A 19498-nucleotide genomic window follows, 5' to 3' on the forward strand; every position below is an offset into this window, starting at 1 on the left:
GTTGTCTGTCTCGTAATAGGGCCATTCATATCCCTCAAATACTATCAGAGGGGATTGACCAGAGATTAAATACATGTGTAGACTCTGCAAATGGATTTTGGGGCTTCCATAACCTTCTGCAAAACCGAATGTTCATAATTTAAGCTCTGATGACATTTCTTCCTCTCAATTTGGATTATGTTTTTTACGATGCTTGTATCACACAGGCTGGTGATCTTCTATGTCGACTTAGTTGATGTCTCAATTAGATAGGTGCTTGTTTGAAAACAACCCTTTAACACTCATTCTAGACACGATTATTTCTGATAGCCAAGTACCATCAAGTTTCTTCACACAATTTGCTATATGGCCCATTTTCAAAGAGTTTTTTTCACCCCTCTGCATTTCTCCTCTCTCCCTCATCTTTCGCTTCTGTGAGTTTTGGAGATGACTTGTGTACTTACAAACACAGGGCTAAACCTTTAATTAATTGGCCTTTATAGGTGTTCTGTAGGGTCATTTATTAGCTACACCTCCTTACTCTCCACTCTTCCAAACTGTTTACTGACTTGGCAACATGGCAACTACTTAAGCTGAGGGAAGAAGTGATTCAGCCTTAATGAGGCCCTCTTACTATAAAGGCAGAAGAGCAGAATATTAGAAAAAGGTTATATTGGCTATCATATATTCTGATTTAATTCAATAAAACTTTATTGAGTGTTCATTTTGCCATGTAAATACCTGGGCAATGGAAACTGGTAACTGAAAGGTTGGAGATCCGAGTCCACCAAGAGGCATCTCAGAAAAAAGGCCTAGAAATCTACATCTAAAAGGTCAAAGACATAAAAACCCTAAAGGCACAGTTCTACACTGACTCATATGAGTTGGCGTCAACTGACCAGCCACCAGACTGGAACTTTACCATGAGTTGGGGATCAACCCAAGGGCAGCTGAAGGTACCATTTCAACTACTAGGGTTTGAAGAAGGCACAAAGAATAAAGTAATTGTGTGTTGAGCTTACAGTCTGTTTTGGAGATGATGGTAATGCAGATCAAATACAGCACAAGGCAAGAAATGGTATTGCTGTAGGAAAGGCAAAAATGAATACTATGAAGACTTAACAAAGCCACCAATGTTACAGATAGAGAAACCAAGGCTCAGAGAGCTCAAGTGACTTTCACAAGGGCGCACGTATAGACAGTGACATATAGACAGTGGTGCTGTGAACTATAACACAGGCTGGAGCACTTGCATCAGGGCTGTATCGTCTCACCGTATGTATTCACTCTGTATGCTAAGCAAATCATCAGAGAAGCTAGGCTTTATGAAGAACGTGGCATCAGGGTCCTAAGAGGGTTTATTAACAACCTGCAACATGCAGATAGCACGACGTTGCTTGCTGAAAGTGAGGAGGACTTGAAGCGCTTGCTGATGAAGATCAAAGATTGCAGCTTTCATTATAGATTACAACTCAATGTAAAGAAGACCAAAATCCTCACAGCTGGACCAATAAATAAAATAACGATAAATGGAGAAGAAATTGAAGCTGTCAAGGATTTTGTCTTGCTTGAAGCCACAGTCAATGCTCATTAAAGCAGTAGTCAGGAGATGAAAAGTCTCATTGCATTCAGTTATTCTGCCTCACAAGACCACCTTAGAATATTGAAAAGCAAGCGTGTTACTTTGAGGACTAAGGGGCACCTGACCCAAGCCATAGTATTTTCAAATGCTTCACATGCTTATGAAAGTTGGACATCAAATAAGGAAGACCAAAGAAGAATTGATGCATGTGAATTATGATGCTGGAGAATAATATTGAAAGTATGATGAACTGCCCCCAAAACAAACCAATTTGTCTTGCAAGTCTGGCCAGAGTATTCCTTAAAGGCAAGGATGGTCAAACTTCCACATACATATTTGGGAAATATTCTTAGGAGAGACCAATCACTGGAGAGGGACATCATGCTTGCTTGGTAAAGTACAGGGGCAGTGAAAAAGAGGAAGAGGTCCTCAATGGTATTGATTGACACAGTGGCTGCAACAAAAGGATGAAGCAGAGGAACAATGGTAAGAATGATGTGGGACCGGACAATGTTTGGTGCTGTTGTGCACAGGGTCACTATGAGTTGGAGCCTACTTGATGGCACCTAGCAACAACAGAGAGCCTGCTACTGGAATAAATCCCTCCAGTCCCAATGTAGTCCTCAATACCTTTAAACAGGCAATAGTTCCTCTAGATCCATTCTCCCTGCCCCCGCTGCCACTGAACCACGTCTATACCTTGACTCTCGGCCTCCAAAGGCTTCCTAATTTTTCCCAAGTAGTAATAGACGTTCCAGTGATAGAAGGTACCAATGATGAGATGATAATGGAGGCTAGAAATGCATGAGATGTCAAATCTACACTGGGTTGGATATCATCTAATTACAGATGAATGGAATAACATGAAGCAGCAGTTCAAACTTTCACAAATTCTTCTTGATGATTCTGAACAGATCAGAACACATTTAAAAAGGTCAGTGCAAATTAATAGCATTCAACATGGCATTGCTGAATATCAACGGACAATTCAATGCTACTCTATTCTGAATAAAAATTAAATGGCTTTTGATCCTGAAACACAAATGTTTTCTCTAAGCTAAATATATCAAGTAAAGGCTTCAACTCCTTTCTCCTGTATCTTGAGTCTGCTGAGTTCTCATTTTATGCAAGGTAAGAATGTGTGAAGAATATGTTAAACATTTCTGCCTCCAACTATACAAATTCATTTTTATTCTGTGCCAAGCTTAATGGAGTAGGAATTTACAGCCTTGACACATTAATCTTAAATTGAACAACTACCAACTTTTGTTGAATCTAAGCCACTGTTGCCTGTGAAATGCATCCTAATTTCAGGGATACTAAAGTGTAAAAAGCATACTTTTAAAAATTGCTGAAATAATGTATATAAATATATGATGAATAGAAGACAATTTAAACACATCCTGGGTGTCTATTTCCAGTTGTTACACTTTCAGAAACAATCTTGATTTTTTTCTTTTTTCTTTTCTTTATCTTAATCATTTTATTGGGGGCTCATACAACTCTTATCACAATCCATCCATCCATCCATTATGTCAAGCACATTTGTACATATGTTGCCATCATCATTCTCAAAACATTTGCTTTCTACTTGAGCCCTTGATATCAGCTCCTCATTTTTCCCCTCCCTCCCCACTCCCTCCTCTATCATGAACCTGTGATAATTTATAAATCACTATTATTTTGTCATATCTTACACTGTCTGACGTCTCCCTTCACCCACTTTTCTGTTGTCCATCCCCCAGGGAGGAGGTTATATGTAGATGCTTGTAATCGGTTCCTCCTTTCCACCCCACCCTCTCTCAACCCTCCCGGTATTGCCACTCTCAGCGCTGGTCCTGAAGGGATCATCTGTCCTGGATTTCCTGTGTTTTCAGTTCCTGTCATCCTCTGGTCTAGCCAGGTTTGTAATATAGACTTGGGATCATGATAGTGGTGGTGGGGGAGGGGTGGGGAGAGAAGCATTTAGGTACTAGAGGAAAGTTGTATGTTTCACCGTTGCTACACTTCACCCTGACTGACTTGTCTCCTCCCCGCGACCCTTCCTTAAGGGGATGTCCTGTTGCCTACAGATCGGTCTTCGGTCACCAGTCTGCACTCCCCCTCATTCACAATGATTTGATTTTTTTATTCTTTGATACCTGATCCCATCAACACCTTGTGATCACACAGGCTGGTGTGCTTCTTCCATGTGGGCTTTATTGCTTCTGAGCTAGATGGCCGCTTATTTACATTCAAGCCTTTATGATCCTAGACGCTATATCTTTGGATAGACGGACAGCACCATCAGCTTTCTGCACCACATTTGTTTATGCACCTGCTTTGTCTTCAGCGATCGTGTCAGAAAAGTGAGCATCATGGAATGCCAGTTTAATAGAACTGTATTCTTGCATTAAGGGAGTACTTGAGTGGAGGCCCAATGTCCTTCTGCTACCTTAATACTAAACCTATAAATATATGCATATAGATCTATTTCCCCATAGTCATATATAAATATATTTACATATGTACATGCCTTTATTTAGACCTCTATAAATGCCCTTTGCCTCCTAGTTCTTTCCTCTATTTCCTTTTACTTTCCTCTTGTCCACCTATTATTTGGGTTTCAGTAATTCCTCTCAGTTACATTACCCTGGATCAAGCCCTACCAGGCCCCCTATACCCTCCTCACCCTCCTCACCACCAATTTGGATCACTATGACAAGTGGTAAAAGACATTTATAACTCAGATGACCATTTTACAGTATTGGGTGTACAATGTCTGCCCCCTGCTGGTCAAATATAGCTAGCAATTTCATCATAAAAAGAATAAGCAGTTATTACGGAGTCAATTCTGACTTAGGATACCACCATGCGTTTCAAGAACAGAGTTGTGTTCCATTAGGTTTACAATGGCTGTTTTCATAATCGGACTACCAGGCCTAAATATACTTAAAACCCAAAAGTGGAGGGCCTGAAGAAAAGATGTAAGCTTCGATGTACAGTTCGTTATGTTAACATGGTTTCTTGGGATCATATTGTCAGCAAAAGAAGATGTACTTAGTATCTGTGTGGCATGCAAACTAAACATCTGGATGGGACATTGATTTGTGGTTTCTTCCATAAAGCAGGGCGCTAACGTGAAATTACTTGGTCTGGCTCTTCTTGTCATAATCTTTGTAATTCCCAACAAATGACATACAAATAAAGTGTAGGGCTCCAACTTGGAAATTAGTCAATTTATCATTCTGCTTAATATGAAGTATCAACTCAGAAGGAGGAACAGAGAATACCATGCTCAATGGTAAAGACAACTCGATATCTCTGCATGAAGAAGCAACAGAAGAGCAGTGCCAGGACCATGAAATCCAATGGGAGACTTCCTAGCCCACAGAGGAGCACAGCTGAGTGCCTTGAGTAGGAAGTTGCTTTGCAGAATATGGTGCCCTTTGGGCAAATATCATCCCTAAAGGAACCCTTCCTGGAGCAGGGTAGAGGCCACAGAACCGATGGCTGAGAAACTAAGGACCAGAGACATGTCTACCAACATGGCTAAGAAAAGACACTACAGATAAAAACACTACTTACCATTTTATAACCCATTAATAAATTCCATAATCCTGAGTATTGTCCATGAGTTCTGTGTGAACACTGTAATGGATTACCAGCAGAGAAGTATAGTGTTATAGAAAGGACAGTTGGTGTTAGATGATAGTAAAGAAAGCAGAGTGAAAAACCTCAGAAGTTCCCAAAGCCAGCCATATGTGCTGTTAAAAATAATTGGTTAAACCTGGCCCCATTTTTCAAAAGCAAGTTCTGTTTACTGAGAACATGTTAATTACTCAGCTGAAGGCAGCAGTCATTCAACCTTAGTGAGTTCCTCCTGCTTTAAAGATAGGGTTATAGAATATTAGAGAAGGGCACATTCACTGTCAGCTAATCTGATTTAATTCTATTCAATGCAATTTAATAAGACTTTATTAATTGCCTATCTTGCCATGCAAGCTCAGGAGCAGAGTTCCTAAACCCCAAACAAGTTCCTAAAATTAACAGCTAGCATCTATGAAGGCCCTGGCCAGATCTCATTTAATTCTATAACTACTTCATAGACGCAGTATTGTGTTATCCCTTTTTGTGGACTGGGAAGCATTTCATCGATTTTGGAATTTCTTGGTGGGCTGGGATGTTAGGCTGTGATTACAGATGCTTAAATTATTTTAATAAGTCAATCATGGCTGCATGTCTGTCTGCTGCTGACCTGGTATTTTCCTCCAACCTTTGCATACACATTTTTGGGGTGGTTGTCTGTCCCAATTTCCCCGATGAATAACTGAAAATCAGCAGCAGGACTCCATTCTGTTGCACCCTCAAGCATTGGGTAGCTGTTCCTTCTGCAGAAGAGACCAGCTGGCCTTCCCTTCTTCAGATGCTCCAGAAACCAAATCCTTTTGGCATGATGAGGGCCGCCATAACCTTTTTTGTTTGTTTTAGAGGTGATTTGCCTTTCTTCCCCCACCCCCCCATACGTTTTCACTGTAAATTAGGTGAACGTTTACAGAGCAGACTCATACATATTTCGTTTCATGTCATTGATTGTAGTCCCCGCAATATGCTATCACATGTTCCCCTTGCTCCTAGTGTTTCCTGTTTCCACTCCTCCTTCTTTCCAAAACCTCAGACCTTGTTGTTGGATAGAGGCTGCCCTATTGTTCTGAAATGGCTTATTTTAATTTATTTCGTGTTTTATTGACATATAATTTTCACCGTGCAATTCAATGGTTTGAATATATTTAAAAGAGCTGTGCAACTATCACCGCCATCAATTTCAGAACATTTTCTTCATTGTTGTAGCTATCATTATGGGGTTCTCATTTCCCCCCAACCTCCCCTGCCATAACACAGATAAAGTGTTCATCTAGTTACTGTCTCTATACATTTACCTATCCTGGATTTCATACAAAGAAAATCACACAAACAACAACAACCAAATAAAACACAGAAAAACCTCAATCCAAAAGAAAGCAGAAAATAATAAAAGCTAGAACAAATGGAAAATGGGTCAAAGAGGAAAACAAATGATAAGATGTCAAATTTTAAGCTAACTACATTAATAGAAGTCCTTTTGGCCTAAGTAGACCACACTGGGCCACTAACTACAATTTCAGCAGGGGTCCCACCTGTCTCTATCTGACCAGTAAATCTGGTCTCTTTCATAATTTTGAATTTTATTTCACATTTTTCTTCTATGCTTTCAAGAGCTGTCTAATGTGATCGTTTTCAGAGCTATTGTCAAGTGATCGTGGGGCACTAGCCAGTTCTTCTGGTCTCGGATTGTGGAGACTGATGTTTGCAAGCCCCTATTGATTTTTTAAGTTATCATAAATTTCCATGAGTGAAATGAACAAAGTTACTATAGAAATGCAATTATTATTTTCTGTTCAGTGGGAGAGCCCACAAAGCCAGTTACTATGTGGAAACCTTGATGACCTCAAAGAAGATGTTGGACTCTGCTCTCTCTCTCTACCACATTCACTGGAGACATCTATTAATCTAGTTACTGTCTCTTTTCGCTTTACTCTAATTTCCCCTCAACATATAAAAATTGGACAGCATACTTGAAACCAACCCACTCACCATCACCCATGCTGCACCTGACCTGCCCGCCCTGTGCTACCGGTGCTGCCTGCGACCAGCCTGCCCAGCGCTACCTGAGCTGCCTTGTGAATGCTATCCAGGTTGCCCTCCAAATAGATAAGCCCAGCTATCTAGGTAGAGAGTCAACCCTTGTGAGACAGAGACACAGCTCAAACCTGCAGCATAGCTGGCTCACGTAGTTCTTTGTATTATTCTTATTAGCCTCTGAGAAGGAAAAGACAGGGCTCCTTTTCTCACCAGAGGAATTGTAATTCAACACATCAGGGTTATCCAGCCACCTTCCCCATCCCTGTGGAGGCAGACAGTGAATATTGGGCCCACTGGCCTTAGCCAGACTGCCTTCTGATCAGAAGACCCTCCTCCCTGGGGCACCTACTACAATAGCCTATATCCACCCAGAGACCATACATATGGTGTAGAGAATTCTCAGTTGTACAGCAATCTATAATGGGGCCTTCTGTTGTTAACACAAATAATTGAATGAAAGAAATCTCCCTTTCATAATTTACAGATTTCATAAGGGACTCTGGTAAATTTAATATACCCCTCACATACCACAAACACCACAAGCTCTACAATCTGCTTCCTACACCTTGACAGTGCCCATTCTCCTCTAACTTACCAAGCAAAAATCTAGCTCCCATAACCCTCCTTACCAACTCATTAAAAGTTAACACGCTTAACAAGAAGGCTTCCTAAGATTAATACCACTAACGGAAACACAATCTTGAGCATCTATATCCCATTTCTCCTATACACCCAACTAACATGCCCACATCACCTATACACAACACCTTCTCTGGCAAAATGCTGATTCTCTCCTAACTTATAGACCCAGCACTGACTCCCTACAAATCACACAAGCTGACACAGTGCCTTTGTTCATCCATGATGGGATTCAGACAACAGCAAGCACCAGCAGCTACCATAAAAATCTATAGAAACAAAAATCAACTACTGAAGACCCAAACTTAACAGTCTACACTGAAGAAACAGCCCTTGAATTGCCAGATAGAAAATTCAAGAGCATGTTGTTGAGAGTGGTAGAAGAGTTTAGGGCATCAATCTTGAAAACAGTTGAAAAGAGAGAGATACGAGAATCTTCACGGTGAAGGAAAATTCAAGAATTAAGCAATAAAGTAGCAGAATTAAGGAACAAGGTGAAAGATCTAAATGATAGAATAGAAGAAATGAAATATCGAATCAGTGGATTCAAAGATAATCAGAGCAGAATTCAGCAAACAAGAGAAGCAATCAAACAAAAAGAGCAAAAGAATCTGAAGAAAGTATGAGGACGTTGTGGGATTCCCTGAAGAGCAACAATATTCGAATTACTGGGGTCCCTGAACAGGAGGAAACAAACAAGCCTACCGTTAAAATATTAACAGAATTCTTGGAAGAAAATTTCCCCAATATCACAAAAGAGGAGATGATAACCATCCAGAAAGCAGAGAGAACACTGCTTAGATTAAAACCCTCAAAAAACACATCAAGACATACAGTAGTAAAATTATCCAACTTCCAAGAAAAGGAGAGAATCATGAGAGCAGCTAGAAAGCAAAAAGCAGTCACATGTAATGGTAAACAGATTAAAATAAGCTCAGATCTCTCCCCGGGACCATGCAGGAAATAAATTGCAGCAACATATTCCAAAAGTTTAAAGACAACAACTGCAACCCAAGAATCCTCTATCCAGTGAGGCTTTTCATCAAATTTGAAGGAGAAATAAGCGTTTTCTCAAATAAAGAAATATTTAGAGAATATGTAAAACCAAAACCAACATTACAAAAAATACTACTTGGTTCCTTATGGACAGAAAATCAACAACTGCAGCACACAGACATGAGATCACCACAGGGTGAAACAACACCCAGAAACCAAAATACTGAAAATATCACCCAAAACATCACAGATAGAATGGAAGATGGAAGACAAGAATAAACTCCTCACACACTTACACCACCCTATCAACGGGGAAGAAGGAAAATATCATATAGTAAGATATGACAGTGTAGAGTCTGCATTTAGAATTAATTACCCTGAATGTCAATGGGCTAAATACACCCCTAAAAAGACAAAGAGGAGCAGACTGGATTAGACAGCAAGAGCTTGCGATCTGCTGCCTTTGAGAGACACATCTCAAACTCAGAAAAACAGACTGAGTCAAAGGTTGACAAAACATTTACCAAGCTAATGGCAATAAAAAAAAGCAGGGGTGGCAATATTAATCTATGATGAAATAAATCTCGAGGTATATAATAGACCAAGAACACATAAGCATAATAAACTTACATGCATCCAACAAAAGACCCTCAAAATTCATCAATCAAATCCTCAAAAAAGATGAAAGGAGAAATCACTAGATCACAATTATAGTCAATGAATTTAATACATCATTCTCAAAGAAAGATAGATCAATAGGTAAGACAGTCAAAGGAACAGAAGAGTTGAACAAGACAATTGATCAACTTGACCTCATAGATATTTATAGAGCTCTCCATCCATCAGCAAAACCATATGCATTCTTCTCCAATGCACATGGCTTATATTGTAGAATAGACCACAAGCAGATGAGAAAATTCTAACACAGAGATCATTCAATCCACTTTCTGTGACAACTCTGCCATTAAGATGGAAATCAACAATTGAAAGCTTCAACAAAGACCATAACTTGGAGACCCAACAATTCACTTCTCAAAAAGGAATGAGTAATAGTCCAAATAAAAGAGGAAATTAGGAAATTCCTAGAAACAAACGAGAATGATAACATAATATACCAAAATCTATACCCAATATTAAATTCAATAGAGAAAAGCTGAACATATTTCCAGTGAATATGGGAACCCAACCAGGATGTCCCTTAACCCCACTCTTATTCAACATTGTGCTGGAAGTCCTAGCCAGTACCATAAGACAATGGCAATGGCAAGATATCAAGGGAGTAAAATTGGTTAAAGAAGCAATGGGACTTTCACTATTTGCAGATGATATGATTTTATATATTGAGAATCCCAAAGAGTCCACAATAGGATTACTGGAAACATTAGAGCTTGGTAGTGTAGCAGGATACAAGATTAACAAACAGAAAGTCAATTAGGTTCCTATATACCAGTGATGGGAATACCAAAAAATAGACCTCAGTATACAGACCTCACTATACAGACCTACTATATAGCCACAGTCATCAAAACAGCCTGATACTGGTATAATGGTCCAATGGATCAGGACAAAAACTCCAGAAATAAAAACATCTCCATACAGACCATTGATTTTCAACAAAGTTCCAAAAAAAAAGTACCAGGCCCATGTAGCAGATGCCCTCATCAATGAGAAAATTGGGACAGTTAGGAGCCTAGTGCGGGGAACACATGGACTATTAGAATTAACAAACAAAGCACACTCTGTGAAAGATAAAATAGATGAATGGGACCTATTAAAAATGAAAACCTGTGTACATCAAAAGCCTTTATTAAAAGAGCAAAAGGAGAGCCCACAGATTGGGAAAATATATTTAGTAAGGACATAACAGACAAAGAACTAATTACTAAAATCTATAGAATTTTACAAGCTTACAACAAGAAAAAAAAAATCAACAGTCCTCTGAGAAGGTGGGCAAAAGACCTGAACAGACTGCTCACAAAAGGTGACACTCAAATGCATAATAAACACATGAGGAAATGATCCTGGTCATTAGCCATCTGGGAAATACAAAGAAAAACAATCATGAGATACCACCTAATGCCCATTACTGTAGCCCAGTTTTAAAAACTGAGAACAAGAAATGTTGGACAGGGTGTGGTGAGAGAGGAACGTTTATCCACTTCTGATGGGCTTGTAAACATATACAGCCACTGTAGAAGGGAATATGGCTATACTGTACCTAAAACATATGGAAATAGAACTACTATATGATTCAACAATACCATTACCCAAAAGAAATAAGAAACAGATCATGAACAGATTGCTTCCCACTGTTCATCACAGCACAGTTCACAAGAGTAAGAAGCTGGAAACAGCCTAAATTGCCATCAATAGAAGAGTCCATTAAAAAAAAAAACCCTCTAGCTCATGCACACAATGGAAGACTATGTATCCCTACAAAACAGCGATGAGATCATGAAACACCTCAACTTGTGGAGGTATCTTGAAGATAGGCTGAGAGAAGTTGCTCAAGCACAAAAGGGTAAATACTGCATGAATCCACTGTGGTAAAAACAAGCAGAACAGGCACAAGCGCAAGCTTGCAGGCCATCCAGTCTTCTGGCGGGGACCGGACAGCCTGGTAAAGAGCTGGACCGGTGCCAGGAACCACACGCGATCCTCTCCAGGTAAGTATAGTGTAGGTCATTCGACCAGAGGGAACTTCACAGATAGCTGGGATCAAATGATCAGGGGAGAAGAGGGGGGGAGGGGGAGTAGGATGCTGTATGCTGAGTGGTAGCCATGTGGATCTGGGGTGAGGTTCCCCAGAGAGGGAGATGCCCCTGAGAGAGGGATGAGGCTTTCTGATAGGGGTGGGGCAGGGGCAGCACAGGAAAGGGAAGAGAGAATGGTAAAGTTTGGGTGAAGGAAAGGGAGGGCTGACTACCAGGTGTGGGGAGAAGAGACTGAGGATGCTCTTGAGATCCTTGGGTCGGGACAGTCTGCAGTGGCATGCAGCAAGTGGACAGAACTAACTTAGGGCATTTGGGCGTATCCCGGGAACTCTGGACGAGCACAGTAGAACACTGGGACAGTGAATCCTGCATCATCAGGATGCAAGGCATGCTCCAGAAGCAGCACCAGTGAGACCCCCAAGGGAAACCCCACTGGATGAACTGCACTCTTACCTCAGACACACTTGAAACCTGAGGACTTAAGCTGGATAACACATGATGTCTAAGGAAGCAGGGGATTCTGTTGGTTGATGACAAATGAGATTTTGCTACATCAATACTCTGTATGCAGTATTAAGATAGGTGCTATTCCGGCAATCCTGTGATGGCCATTCTGTTATATTTAGCTTATACTTGTTTATAATAGGGTGTATCTCAGAGGTGTGCAGCCAGTAGGGGTCACCCTCTTGAAGCTGTGTTACTTGTTTCTATGTTTTTTGGTAAATGAAAGCGAGGGACTTTGAGCCTTTAGGAAAAGAAAACATAACAAGGGTTTGGTGGGGAGTGGCTATGTGGAGGGGTGGGGGAGCTAAGAGGGAAATGATTCAAGAAATCTAGGAAGGAAAAAGTGTCTGGAGACTGATTATGGAAGAAATTGTACAATTCTGTTTGACATGATTGAACCATGTAATGATATGACATATGTATTACTTTCCAAGTTATAGCAAATTAATATATTTTTTAAAAAAAACAAAGCTTAGATCCAGGAATGGGGTCTGGGCTTGCACTAAATCCTAGCTCCAATATAAGAACATTTACTTCTTACATCATGGCCCTGCTTGATACTCAACTTCATCAAACAATCACTGAAGATAAGGGTGCTACAGCAAAGTGTGCTGAAGAAAGTAGATGGTGCCTGGCTATCAATCAGAATAGTGTCTGAGGTCTTAAAGGCTTGTATTCAAACAAGCCACCATCTAAGCAAGGAGCCAACTAAATTAACACAGAAGAAACATACCAGCTTGCGTGATCCAAAGGTGACAATTACAAAATCCCAATATGGTGAAGAAAAAAGTATCAGAGTTGAAATTGAACACCCAATTTGGAGAAGGATGTGTAAGACAGAGGGAGCTCAAAACCCATCTGCAGCGTATCTAGTCAGACCCAGCTGCTGGTAGATCTGCTTCAGCCAAGACAAGAGTCCTGAACAGCCTCACTATCAGGCAGGGACCATTGTAATCCTAATTATGAGGTATTGAACTCGGTACCAGGCCAGTTGTCCTCCCTGTAGACATGACCTGGATTAGGACAGGGTCCAAGTATCTCTTAGTTATTCCATGACAGAAATCTCTTCCCTGGATTTTTGAACATTGATGGGGGTCTTCTCCCTCTTACACATCATTTACAATTTTGCCTTTATACTAATATGATCTTATCCTTGCCACCTCAGTGTGATTTTTCAAGCAAATGTAATGCTTGGCATTTGAGATAATTAAAAAAACTTTGCATTGTTTTCTGTTGGGTTTCCCAGCTGTGAAGCACAGGAGGAATGGATGCTTGCTGATAATAACTGTTATAAGGACTTATAGGGAATGCAGAGGTAGGGAATGTGACACAGGGAGAGAAGGGATTTCAGAAGTTAACAGTGAGGGCAGAAGGGGGAGGGAGCACTAGAACTGATTGCATCCCTCGGTTTGAAGGTGATGTGACCATGGGGTGGAGGAGACTCTAAGACAGATGTGGTGGTGATTGTACAATTTCCCTTGATGTGATTGAACAACTGAACTGTTCAATTGTATGATATGTAAATTATATCCCAATAAAACTGTTGGGAAAAAGTGGGCAAAAAAATACATTGCATTATATCAACTACTATTTATCCAAACAACTGAAAATTTTACTTGGGAATTCTTAATATGTCTAATGAGGTAGGTGATGGAAATAAAAGTTTCAAAGGATCATGTCCTGGCCTGTAGGGAAAAAGAAACACACACACACACAAAACTAAGACTAGAAATAAACTTCATCCTAAAATGTTTACCTGGCAATTTTCCAAAAAATCTGTTTTAAGATGACAGCTAGAGTTCTTATTAACATAAGCTTCAAAAAACAACAACTTATGCCTCAGACTGCCTGCCCTGCAGTAGTTTCTGCCCTTGATCTCAGTCTACGACAAAACGATGGATGCTCTTACACAAGGAAAGGGTTGTCACAGGTTCCTCAAAGCAAAAAGACTGAAGTGCTCCACCTGATCAATAAATCATGTCAAGTTCAATGCTATTTTCCTCTAGGGCTTCCTACATCCCCCATTTGAGCTGGCCTTTCCCCCTTATTTTTTATACTTTATTTTAAACTGCTGCTTCTCTTTTTTTTATGCTTTGGTCTTCTTTTCTTTATTTCTTCTTTTTGTTTGGTTTGACTTTAACTTTTTCATTGTTAATTGGCTGAAGCTTTACACAGCAAATCAGTTTTCCATTCAACAATTCATGCACATTTTATTCTATGTCATTGATCACAATCCCCACACTGTGATTCACATATCCCACTTTCTCCCTGTGTTTATTTTTTCCATACCTTCTTATCTCATAACCCTTTCTTCTGAAGTTTGTTGTAAGGAATAGAAGGTCCTCGATTGATTGGGAGAAAAATGTGAAACAAAACTCAAAATCCCTTAGTCTTATTTCACAAATCTCTCAATTGATGAGGGGGTACACCCCATCAAAAAAAAGCAACAACAGAAAAAAGCTCCACTGGGCAGAGTTTTTGTAGTATGCATTTTGTCCCACTAGATGAGCATTGAGCAGCATGCTCTGAGTTAGTACACCCAGTGGTGTCAACTAGGAAGGATCTCTCTAGTCACAGTGAATTTTTTCGGGAAAGCTGTTCTTCTCAAACCTCATTTTTTGTGATGGCCAATTTAAGAGAACAGTATGTGGTTAGGAAATTTTGTTTCCTGCTTGGAAGAAATTCCACAGAAACCATTATGATGTTGAACACAGCTTACAAGGACAGCGCTATGGGAAAAACTCACGTGTATAAGTGATTTTCTCATTTCAAAAAAGATGAAATGTCCATTGATAACAAACCTTATTCTGGACTTCTGTCAACTTTCGGAAAGGGATAAAAATGTTGACTCATAGTGTATTTCGAGTTCATTCCACCGGGTCAGACTGTTATTAAAGCTTTCCATTTAGAGGTTCTGAAAAAATTGCGTAACTGTGCAATAAAAAAGCCTGATTTGTAGCAGAAGGGAGACGGGTTTTTCCACCACAACAATGCACTTGCTCATGCAGCCATTTCAGTGTGCCTGTTTTTGGCAAAAAACATGGTGCCTTTCTTGCCCCATGAACCTGACTCACCTGACCTCACTTGGTGCGACTTCTTTTTGTTTCCATGAATGAAGAGGAAATGAAAGGTCAGCGATTTGATGACGTAAAAGAGGTGAAGAAAAATTAAGGCTGATGCTGTCAGCCATCCAAACATATGAGTTTTGAAAAGTTTCCAAGAAACATGGAATCACAGATTTGACAAATATATTGAGTGTAATTGAAAATATTTTAAAGGTGATAAGGTTTTTTGTAAAAGGGTGCAAATACATAGTTTTGAAAAAAAAATACCTATGTTATTTTTTGGGGGTACTCTCTCATATGTAACCAATGTGGCAGAGACTGGCTGTTGTCTACCCACTGTCTGGTTCTACTTTTTTGGTAAACTTATAACCACTTTGAAGTTTATTTTACAGTACTTTTATGGAGATGTCATGTAACTACTATCTATGACCTTTGACCAATGTAATGGTTGGCATTTGAGACAATTAAAAAGCTTTTATGTACTAAACATTTACATCATGATTTGTTTAGCTTAAGTGTATCATATGAAAACTAACAAGAGGAAGTAATCTAAAGCAGAAATATAATGATTTTTCAAAACACCATATATTACCCCTCCTATCAGAATTATAAAACATCACATAAGGAATTATGGCTGGAAGTGCCATATTAATTGAGTATATCTCAGAACCTTATAGAGACCAGCAGATTCTGCCTTTACTCTCTTGAAAGTTAGCTAAAATATCCAACTGTCTGACTGAAGTGGTCATTTGAAAAGAAATATCTCAGAGCATGAGAAATTACAAATGGAGGGAGAGAGAAATTCAGCTAAACCCTGTGAGTACCCAAACCAAACCCACTATCATTGAGTTGCCTGACTCATTGACCCTGAAGGGCAGAGTAAAAATGCCCATAGGGTTCCTTCTCTTTGACACATCATTTAATATTTCAGAGTACTTTCCAAAATGGACAAAAGAAGGAAGAAGGGAAGAAATGATATTCACAAATATAAGTCACCACTTTTAATCATAAAGGTGCACAGCTAAAATTTCAATGAAAATACATTTATATTGGAGAGGGTTACAAAAAGTTTACTTGTTCAATTTGCTCTAAAAAATCACAGAAGTTAAAGAGTGGAGTGGTATCTCAATTAACCAAGTCACTTCAAAACTAGAACTGCTTTCATAAAAGTTTCCATACGTATGTGCATTTGTAACCCAGAAAATATTTTAAGGTCAGCAACAGCAATACACTGACATATTTATTCTTAGTCTCACAAGTGTTTATATTTTCATGTGAATCCCAAAAGTAATGCAGTGCAGTCCAGGCAAATTCTCTGATGGTTTTCCGGAAAACCCGTTGGGAAAGCTCTCTGTTGGAGAGCAAGATAGATTTTTCCATCAATTTGCATATTTTAAGTCTCTAAGATATTTTTTATTCCAAAGTTTAATTTGTGTTAATAAATCTCCATCTATTTTGCTCTGTAAGCAACATAAAACCAGCAAAGAGCAATACCCCAAACCAAGTAAGTTTGTACAGTCTTTTGTTAAAAGAATAAAATGTAAAACAAAAGACATTTGTTAGGCTTTCATCAGCCACAGTTGTGTAACTATCTTTAATTTTTTTATTTTTGCTTCCATTTTTGTCCTAGGAAATAAAGTTGGTGTCTAGATGAGAAACTGCTACAATTCCAACTGCTTATTGTTCTATAATTTAAATGTCCATATTGCCAACAACAAAAACAACAACAACAGCAAAACTCCTTAAAAGTGGAAAGAAAGAACGAAATAAAATTAAGGACTATTTTTTTTTATATATCAGTGGAGGTTGTGACTCTTAAATATTTTACCTTCCTTCAATCTACAGTATTTTCTCTCAACAGACTATTTTTGTGTGTATCTGTTTCTGAAATAACCATGAGCTTGGCTTCATTGCAAGAGTCTAGTCTGCATAAAAGAATTGATTTAACTCATGGCACTTTCAAATTAGCCAGACCACAGAGCTAACAACCCCAGAGTCAAAAGTTAGCCCAGTTTTCTTTTCTTTTCCCTCAAAGTCTAGTAGAGAACTGGAACACTCTCCTGTATTCTCAGCCCTGGCTAAGAAGCACTCTTCAAAGTTATATGGAAATCTGGAAACACCGCAGCCACCATGTGTCAGCTCTGAAAATAGACTGAGGTTCTGAGTTATACTTAGTGCTCCCTTTCACATACCCACGTAAATTTATTAACCTAATTTAATACATTTAAAGCCAAAAAATTAATGTCGCTCCTGGAGTAAAATTCACTAGGGACAAACTCCCACTTATCTGCCATCAAAATCAAATGAACAATTGCTTGCTTGCTTTATCCATTTTTCTGTTTCCAGGGAGTCCTAAGCTCTGTTGTGACTTACTGCACCCCAGTTTCGCTACCCCGATCCAATTGCATGCTAAATTCCTCTTCCTCCAAATATGTACTTGGAGGTTCCTCTGCTTGAACCTTGACCTGGCCCAGAGAAAGATTTGGACACTGGGGTTCATTTCTTAGTTCCTTCTCTCTCCCTCTGGGAGGGTTCCAAGGCCATCTGGTAGGGCTTAAGACATGCTCATTGTTTTGGAGAAAAATCAGCATTTTCTTTCCACGGTTGCACACAATCTGGACATCTGAAGAGTATGATCCCAAGAGTACTCTTTGCCAAAGGTGGCTTAGTAGAAAAAATTTCAAGCCTCTGCTCCCCTCCCACCATCACCTCTGCTCCTTCCAATATGAGAGAGTAGGGTGTCCAAAAAATATTTTGAAAAAAATTTTTTTTGAAGAGCTCACTTCACGGACCCAAACACAGGGGAATTACAGAAAGCATTTGTGAAGTGCCCTCTGACCTAAACATTTAGCTTTAGGTCTTTCAAGAGGATCATATTCAGAGCTTATAATTTGACCAGGGTAGCTCTTGATAATTCTTTTCAAGGTGAACTGAAATGAACCAAGGGTAGAAGTCTAACCTCTGAAAAGGATTATTGTGCCAAATCTTCTACTGACACACAATTTTTCTATAATCTCCCCTTTACTATCAGTGTTTCCCTTACACATTATTGTTAGATGGGTTCTGACTCATCACACCCCAGCGTACAACAGAACAGAACACTGCCCAGTCCTGTACCTTCCTCACAATTGTTATATTTGATTCCATTGCTGCAGCCAGCATGTCAATCCATCTTGTCAAGAGTCTTCCACTTTTTTGCTGCACCTATACGTTACCAAGCATGATGTCCTAATGCCTCAAAATGATATTGCTGAGACTCCTTTGCCAGTTGAATGGCACATTGATCAGCCAAATTGGAGGCCTTTCCATAAAATTAGAAGGCAGCAAGATGGAAGTCACTATGTTTTTGAGGGTCTCCTAGGATCCTGAAGTAACAGTAAGAGTATGGGTTCCTGACTTCCTGCTCATCAGTAATGATGGTAGTTCCAGTAATGTCAGCAACAGGTGTAGATTTTATAGGGCTGGAGTAACACTACCACCCTTCTGTTTCTCCAGCCCTTGGATAGTAATGGCTTCCTCCTATAATGAATCCTTGATAACAGTTTCAATAATCTGGGTTATGTGTTGGGTTATGTGTTGTACTGGGTTATGTACTGGGTTATGTGTTGGGCTGATAACCTCAAGGTCAGCAGTTCAAATCCACCAGCCTATCCACAGGAGCAAGGCCAGGATTTCTGCTCCTATAAAGATTTACTGCCTCAGAAACTCACAGGGCCAGTTCAGGTTTGTTGTATGGGATCACTTTGTCGTATCTACTTTGACGTAAGTTAGAGTTGACTCCCTGGAAGGAATTTGATTGGGGTTTGGCTTTTTTGATAATTTTTGGAACAAATTCCATGTTACTTTCCACTTAAAGTAAGGAGTTCTGGCAGCACTACAGGATAAGTATTGAGCTGGTAATCACATGGTTCAAATCTGCCAGCTGTTCTGAGGAAGAAAGATAAGGCCACCTGCTCCAGCACCAATTGACTGTCATGAAACCTGATACAGGGCTGCTAATATCAACATTGACTCAATGGCAGTGAACTTGTCTTGGATAGGATTGAAACATCTAGAGTGGTTTCTATTTTCTTAGCTGGTTACTAACTAATACAAATTCCTACCTACAATCTAGAAAAAAAAAGAAGCCCAGAATAAATCCGAGTCAAGTATCCAAGTAATTATTTGGCCTATGAGGTCAGATGGATCTTGGCCAAAAGCAAAGAATACCAGAAAGATATTTCTTTGTGTTTTGTTGATTAAACAAAGGAATTCTTGGTGTGGATCATCACAGACTATGGATGATATTGTGAAGAATGGGAATTCCAGAACATTTAATTGTGCGAATGCAGAACCTGCACATAGAACAAGAGTCAGTC

At 39.5% G+C, this 19498-nt stretch overlaps 1 protein-coding gene across 2 annotated transcripts in view; it reads right to left on the reverse strand.

The window, feature by feature from the left end:
• The window catches only part of SRPX (sushi repeat containing protein X-linked), a 110029-nt gene that overhangs the window by 14293 nt on the left and 76238 nt on the right, over positions 1-19498 (reverse strand). The window lies entirely within an intron of this gene.

The sequence above is a fragment of the Echinops telfairi genome, unplaced genomic scaffold (assembly GCF_000313985.2).
Source record: "Echinops telfairi isolate 266 unplaced genomic scaffold, ASM31398v2 ScPeMD7_26;HRSCAF=91, whole genome shotgun sequence".
Lineage (NCBI taxonomy): Eukaryota > Metazoa > Chordata > Mammalia > Afrosoricida > Tenrecidae > Echinops > Echinops telfairi.